Here is a 7,784-nt window from a genome sequence, read left to right as displayed (position 1 = left end):
GTGAAACAAAAGTTTTGCCAGAAACGTCTACCCTCAGTGTTAATTCTTTTTAAGACTTTTTTTTTTTTTTTAAACCAAGGCTGAACTGCACTGACACATCATAATCACCAAAGTTACTAGTTCATCTTAGGGTTCACTTTATGAAGTGAATAGTGTTGCACGTTCCATGGGTTTGGACAAAAGTATGATGACGTAGGGCTTCCCTGGTGGCGCAGTGGTTGAGAGTCCGCCTGCCGATGCAGGGGACACGGGTTCGTGCCCCGGTCCGGGAAGATCCCACATGCCGCGGAGGGGCTGGGCCCGTGAGCCATGGCCACTGAGCCTGCGCGTCCGCAGCCTGTGCTCCACAATGGGAGAGGCCACAACAGTGAGAGGCCCGCGTACCGCAAAAAAAAAAAAAAAAAAAAGTTGACATAAAATCATTATAAAGTCATACAAAGTATTTTCACTGCTCATAAAAACTTCTGTACTCTGTGTATTCATCTCCCCTCTCCCCTCAAACTCCTGGAAACCATTGATCTTTTTATTGTCTCCATTGTTTTGCCTTTTCCAGAATGGCATATAGTTGGAATCTGTTTTTCGTTTTTCTTTGAAGGGAGGGGTTCAAAGCCTATATGCCTATAAGACCACTCATGGCTCACCCACGTGTGGACAGGACAGGCTGTAGGTGGCAAACTCCCCCACTGAATACTGTAGCTTTCCTTCCAGTACTGAGCCCTGTCTCACTGGTCCTGCCCAGCAGCCACGTGGAGGTGCAGGGGGATATGTGTTGGGTATTTGTTCATAGGAAGGCCACAAGGTTTGTGTCCCTAGTACAATGAACCCAGATTCCTGTCGGGTGTTAAAAAGACATTTTTGATAAAAATGAGGAAATTTGAATGTGGACTTTGCATGAGATGGTATTAAGAAATTGTTAATTTTATTAGGTGTGATAATGAGGTTACTTTTTCAGAAATGTTCTAATATGTGAGAGATACATTCTGAATATATTCTGAAATGATATATTGTCTGGAATTTTCTTTAAAGAGACGCTTGGGGGAAGGAATTAAATAAGGATGTTAAAATGGGGACGGTTGTTGAAGTGGGGTGATGGGCACATGGGGGTTCATTATTCCTATTCCCTTTATTTTGGTGTGTGTTTGAAATTTTCCATTAAAAAAAGTAAAATTAAATAAATAAGAGGGCCTGTGGATATTCCATTTTGCTAGCTATGGCCCTCCCCCTTTGCTTTTCCTTTCTCTCTCTGCCCTGTCCCCTCCTCCATGCCCCACAGTCAGGCCCAGAGAGCATCTGTTCTCAACAGACACGGCTGTCCTGAGTCTACTTCCTGTTCTCCCCAAACACCCAGAGAAAGGAGAGGCAGGCCTTGACCAGAAGCTGGCCCCTGCCTGATTTGCATTTTGCCTGTTTTCTGGTTTCCTTGAGGCCCATCCTGACTTCTTTTGGTTCTGAGCACTTGTCCCAACTGCTTCATAACCCAGCAGCACTTTCCTTGGGCACGGTCACTGGGCAGATTCCTCCGCCCACTTCTCACTCCCCCTAGTCATCCATCCAATAAGAATTTACTGTTCACCTCCTCTGGTGGGGGCATGGGGAGGTCCCGGTGTTAGAGGCTACACAGGGGAGTCAAGTGTAAGCCCTACCCTCAATAGGGAACTCGAATCCCAGTTGGGACAATATTGAAAACATGGTGTATCATGTAATCGATGAGGAAATGTGACCGTGGGACAGAAGAAGGGAGGACTAAATTCTAGGGGGTATAAGGGGCAGCAGGAATCAGGAAGATCTGGGTCTTGAGCCATGAGGAGGTAAGAAGGAACAGAGTGCATCACATATTGCCTTGAAGATGGGTCTAGGGAGACCCTAAGGAAAGATAAATGTTAGTTATGGTTATGATTACTGTTTTCACGTGCCTACTTATCTCACCTTGCAGGACAAAGGTGAAGTATGTACCTGGCACCGTGTCCACATAAAACAGAACAAGTTCTCTCCCTCCTTCCCTCCCTACATCTCCTCCTGAATGACTTTGTAAATTTCCCCCAGAACAGAGACCTTGCTCGATGCAGCTTTGTGCCTTATAGTATCTGGCACAGTGCTGGGCACATAGCAGGCACTTCATGAAGACCAATGACTATTTAGGTGGGTGAGTCAACCTCAGGCTAGTACAAACCTGGCTGTATTAGAATCACAGGTGCTTGGTAAAAACAGATTCCAAGGCCCCATCTTAGATCCTCAGAATGCAAGTCTCCAAAGAAGGGGCCAGAGAATCTGCATTTTTACCTGGTTTCCCAAGAGGATCTATGTGGCTGCTGGGTTAGAGAACAAGGATTTGAGGTGCGTTCAGCACCATGGACAGAACCTCACACTGCTGCCTTTATCTACTCTCCTTCCTGGGACTAGATGGGGCGAGGGCATTCTATGTATTATGTGGCGGGAGTTAATGGTCTAACCCTGATGGGGGCCGTGAGACATCTGTGGCCTTGGCCCTCAAGTGACACAGCCCTTGTCTTTGCCTCAGGAGCACGTGTCGGGGTGGACACTGGTCCTGCTGTGGGAGACAGCTCTGACTGCACAGGGAGAGGCAGGATAATAAATATCCCCTCTATTTCTTTTGTAAGTTGTAAGCGACCCTCATACTGTGCAAGCGGCAAAGCGTGAAGCCTGAGCCAGTGTGAACAAATTAATCCCCCAACCGTGGTTTGAGCACCTACTGTGTTCAAGGGCTGTGCTGGTAGCCAGGGGGCAGAGGGATGGGTGAGATACAGCTGCCACCCCAAGGAGCCAGCAGCTTGCCAAATATGGTTCATTGACTGTTAGAAAGCAGAGCTGCCGTGAAGATAACCAGACCCGGAGTCAGTGAGTATGCTTACTGGAGAGGCTGCCAGGCGAGTGGAGAGGACAGACACGTGGCAGAAGAGGCTTCCTGGATTTGAGACCTGGCCCTGGCGCACCGACTAGCTGTGTGGCCTTGTGCCTGCTGTTTAGCTTTCAGAGCCTCAGTTTCCTAATCTGAGAAATGGGAGTGACTACGTCCTTCCGTCTCCCAGAGCATTTATAAGGAACATGCCTACTCAGCCCGGTTCCAGCGGTGCAGCCCCAGCACCGTTCATTCACTCATAGGCTCCACACTTATGCCAGGCATGGTGACAGTCACTGTGAACAAGGGGCATGAGAACTGGCACACAGGGGGAGTAAACTGGGGGATAGGGCCATACTCCTGGCCTCCAGTGAGACTACATTTCCAGCCTCCCTTGCAGTGAGAGGGTGGCCATGTGACTGAGTTCTGGCTGATGGATGTGCCCCACTTGCAGGCCTGGCCCATAAAATCCGCCCCCCACGAGATGATCTCTCTCTGTCCTCATCACCGGCTGGATGGGGAGGACTTTGCGTTATAGGAGCCTGGAGATGGGAGGAGCCCAGGTCCCAGAATCTCTTCGTGGGAATCTGTCCATCAGACAGATGCACTGAAGTGTTAGAAGAACCAGAAGCAAACTGGTGTTGAGTTGAGCCCTTGGGTTTGGGGATGTTCGTTACAGCACTTAGCCTGCCCTGGCTAATAATACAGGGAGATACAGCAAACAAGTAAACAAATAAGCAGGAGTTCTAGAAGCTGATGGACTGAGGAGAGCCACACAGAGGAAGGAGACAGTGGGGGAATGTTTGGAGGATACATGATGGATTTATTTTTAAGTTCTTCTAAGCTTAAAAAATAAACCTTTAGCCCCTCAATTGTCCAGGTCTGAAATTCTCTAGCTTTGGCTATATAACTTCCTTCTCAAGCCTCCTGAAGCCCCATCTTGTGTGATGTATGTCACTCATAACTCCACCTTCTGGATTTTATTTCAAGGACTTTCTGACCAAGTTTTGTCTTTAGTCTGGCCCTGCTGGGTCAGAAACCTGTCCCTTCATGCTACATAGCTCCAGTGACCTTTCTCTCTCCTGTAACCTGGCCTTCTGGGAAAAGAGTCTCCAGATGGACCTGTGTTCCCATCTCTCCAGCCCACTGAGCCCGCCCCCACCCCAGCTTTGTTCAGTATCTGGGAGAAAGTATATTCGCACCTTTAATGACTTTACAGAGGCAGGATACAGACCGTGAGAGTGAAAACATCCAATCTACCAGTTGGTTTGCAAGAGATATTTATGTTGTCCAAATCTGTTGTATTTGTATCTGATTATTTTTAAATTAAATTGAAATAAATTCTAATACATAAGTAAGATGTTTACCATTCCATTTCCCATCGCTGCATAACAAACTAGCCCAAAACTTGTGACTTAGAACAGTGACACCGCTTATTTTGCTCATGAATCTGAGATTTGGGAAGGATTCTGTGGGAAAGCTTGTCTCTGTTGTACTTGGTGTCAGCTGGGGCGGCCCCGGCTGGGGCTATGATTATCTGAAGGCTCTTCCACGTGTCTGGGGAAGACTCAAATTGCTGCTTTCATTCTATGAGCCCTCTCTGGTATGACGTTGCGGGGTAGAGGGACTTCTTACATGCTGGCTCAGGGTCCCAGGTATAAGCTGGGTTGCCCCCTATGACCCAGCTTAGGAAGTCCAGCAGCATCAACCAAGGCCAGCCCATATTCAAAGAGGGGATTTAGACGCCCCACCCTTGCCTTTAAGAAATTACGTTATTAATATAAAAAATTGTGTTAAAATATAATATATATATATAAAACATAAAATTTGCCATCTTAATCATTTTAAGTGTACTTCAGTGGCATTAATTGTATTTGCAATGTTGTGCAATCACCACCAAAACATCTTCGTAATGTTTCATCCATGTTGTAACATGTATCAGAACTCCACTCCTTTTCGTGGCTGCATACTATTCCCTTGTCTGTATATGTCACATTTTGTTTATCCATTCATCCATCCGTGGACACTTGGGTTGCTTCCATCTTATGACTGTTGTGAGTAATGCTGCTATGAACACTGGTGTACAAATATCTGTTTGCATTCCTGCTTTCAATTCTTTTGGGAATATACCCAGGAGTGCAATTGCTGGATCACATAGTAATTCTGTGTACATTTTTTTTTTGAGGAACTGACATACTGTTTTCCACAACAGCTGCGCCATTTTACATTCCCACCAGCAATGCACAAGGGTTCGAATTTTTCCACATCCTCACCAGCACTTGTTTTCTGTTTTTTAAAAAAATAATAGTCATCCTAATGTGTGTGAGGTCTCGTCAGTGGGTGGGAACCATCTCATTGCGGTTTTGATTTACACTTCCCTGAGGGTTACTGATTTTGAGCATCTTTTCATGTGCTTATTAGCCATTTGTATGTCTTCTTTGGAGAAATGTCTTTTCAAGTCCTTTGCCCAGTTTTAAATTGGGTTGTTTTTTGTTGTAGATGAGCCCTCATTCTTTTTTTGCAGCCATGTAGCATTTCAAAGAGTTATACAGTTCTTTTACTAACCAGTCCTCTGCTGATGGCTCTTCGGGTTGTTTCCAATCATATGCTGTTCAAGCAATGCAACAATGAATTTTCTTGTACACATGTTATTATGCACATGTGTGAGTATATTGAAAGAAAAATTCCTAGCAGTAGGATCGGTGAATTAAAGAGAAGCTGCATTTATCGTTTAGGTAGATACTGTCCAATTGCCCTTGAGAGAGGATGTACAGATTTATATTCCCTGTAGCTATGTAAGAGAGCAAGGTGCAGCTTTAAAACTAACACATATGTTTTCGGCATTGTGCCAAAGATTTCTTCTTCCTTGGGGATGCTAGTCTGACATTTCCTAATACCGATTAAAACATTGGCCTAACACTGCCCTCTGTTAAGGGATTTGCAACTCAACTGCATTTGTTCATAAAATGGAATTAATATCGAATAACTTGTCATCAACAGAACTGATTTTTGACCCTGTGCTATGACAAATCTATTCATGGTTTTTTTGTGTGTGTGTGTGCGGTACGCGGGCCTCTCACTGCCGTGGCCTCTCGCGTTGCGGAGCACAGGCTCTGGACGCGCAGGCTCAGCGGCCATGGCTAACGGGTCCAGCCACTCCGCGGCATGTGGGATCTTCCCGGACCGGGACACGAACCCGCGTCCCCTGCATCGGCAGGCGGACTCTCAACCACTGCGCCACCAGGGAAGGCCTATTCATGTTTTATGTTTTAAAAATCTATTCAAATTTAAAAAGCTGCTCCTTAATACTATTAAAATGATATAAAAAATTAGACTCAATCTCAATAGGTATGCCAATCTTTCCAAATAGGATGCAATTTATTTTTATCAATATTTTCCCAGAGGTATAGCCATGAAAATTCATGATGGGAAATTCTTTTCTGTTATCAGTGGTATCTAACAAGATAATGGAACAACTCACACATCAAATATTAACTCAACCTGCGCTTTTTAGATGACGTGTGGATTTAGAAGCAAACAGCATCCCTTTCCAAAGCCAACGCCGAACACCTCACTCCTCCAACTTCTAATTAAGAAAGTAACTGAAAGATGTGATCAAACCGGGATCCAATTAAAACAGATAAACAGACTGTAGCCACATTAACTACATTATATTAATATATGTTCATAATTAACTAGACACAGTTTTCAAGAAGAAGGGGATTTTTTTTTTCAGGAGAGAAAACTCCCGTAAATGAACTAACTTGTAAATCAACTCAGGACAGCAAATTCTATATCCTCTGTACGGCAACGAATGTAGTATTTATATTAACTGATAATAAAGACATATGTCAAATAAAACATGATGTGCAGGGTGACTAAATGGGAAATACTTAATTAGTATGTTAAAACCATAGTGAACACACATTAACTTTGGACTGTGTGTCAGTGTAGAAGCTAGTTCCCATAAAGAATAACTCGCTTCTCTTTCCTTGCACGATAACTTCAAGTTCATCCAGTCCAATCTCTTACCCAGCAAAGGAGTCCCAGGTCACCCAAGCACAGCTTGCTTCCTCCAGTGATGAGTTTTACTATCTCAAATGGTAGCGAAGCCATGCTGCTCCTTATAAGTCACCTAAATCGGGTGGTTTGTGTCTTTCGCCTCCTCTTGGAGCTGTCCAGGACACACTGGCTTCTTCCTCAGCCACCGGAGATTCAAAGACACATCCCTGCCCAGACATATTCTTTTTAAAAAGCTCCCCCGGTGATTTGTTTACAGCAAAGTTTGGGACTGTCTACCTTCTGCTCTACAAAGAACATCATAACCTGCTGATCGTCTCCTCATTCATTTATTAGCATTAATTGGACACTTTCTATGCTAGGTCCTGAGAGTACCCATATGTTGCTTACTTAATGGTTTTTTTTTTGTACCTAAAGACATTTGTTTTAAACAGAAAGTTTATGTAACGGATTTGATGGGCCGGATCTATTATATCTAACATACATCAAAATAAGTACATAATTCTTAAAATAAACAAGAATTATTATCTAAAAAGTACACTACTATCTAAAAGGTATCTTGTATATTACTAGTGATATTTACACCACCTTTTAGGAAACAATGAATTCATTTCCACATTTGTTCACTCATTCTTTCATTCATCCATCCCACATTGCCTGAGCTCCTCTGATGGGTCATGCTTGATACTGGGCATCCTCCCCTGCCTTCTTTCTTGACCATACCTAGTGTCCATCTGCCACCCAGGAGCCTCCCGAGCTCCCTGCGGCTGGAACAGGAATGGAGCCATCCCCAATGTCTTCAGGCCCAGATGTTAGACCTGGGGGTGGAGTCCCAGTGGGTAGTGTAGGCTGTTACCACCAGGGGGCACTCCTGCCTCACTGCTGGCTTCTCCCCCAGGCCAGGGAC

The 7,784-nt window shown here is 44.7% G+C and overlaps 1 pseudogene; it reads right to left on the bottom strand.

The window, feature by feature from the left end:
* Nucleotides 1–764: 764 nt before the first annotated feature.
* Nucleotides 765–856, bottom strand: LOC115802386 (small nucleolar RNA SNORA11; annotated as a pseudogene).
* Between the last annotated feature and the right edge of the window lie 6,928 nt (nt 857–7,784).

This window comes from Delphinapterus leucas, chromosome 11, assembly GCF_059928025.1.
Source record: "Delphinapterus leucas isolate spDelLeu-1000000601 "Yukka" chromosome 11, BTC_Dleu_Yukka2, whole genome shotgun sequence".
In the NCBI taxonomy this organism is placed as follows: domain Eukaryota; kingdom Metazoa; phylum Chordata; class Mammalia; order Artiodactyla; family Monodontidae; genus Delphinapterus; species Delphinapterus leucas.
This window is presented reverse-complemented; position numbering and strand designations above follow the sequence as displayed.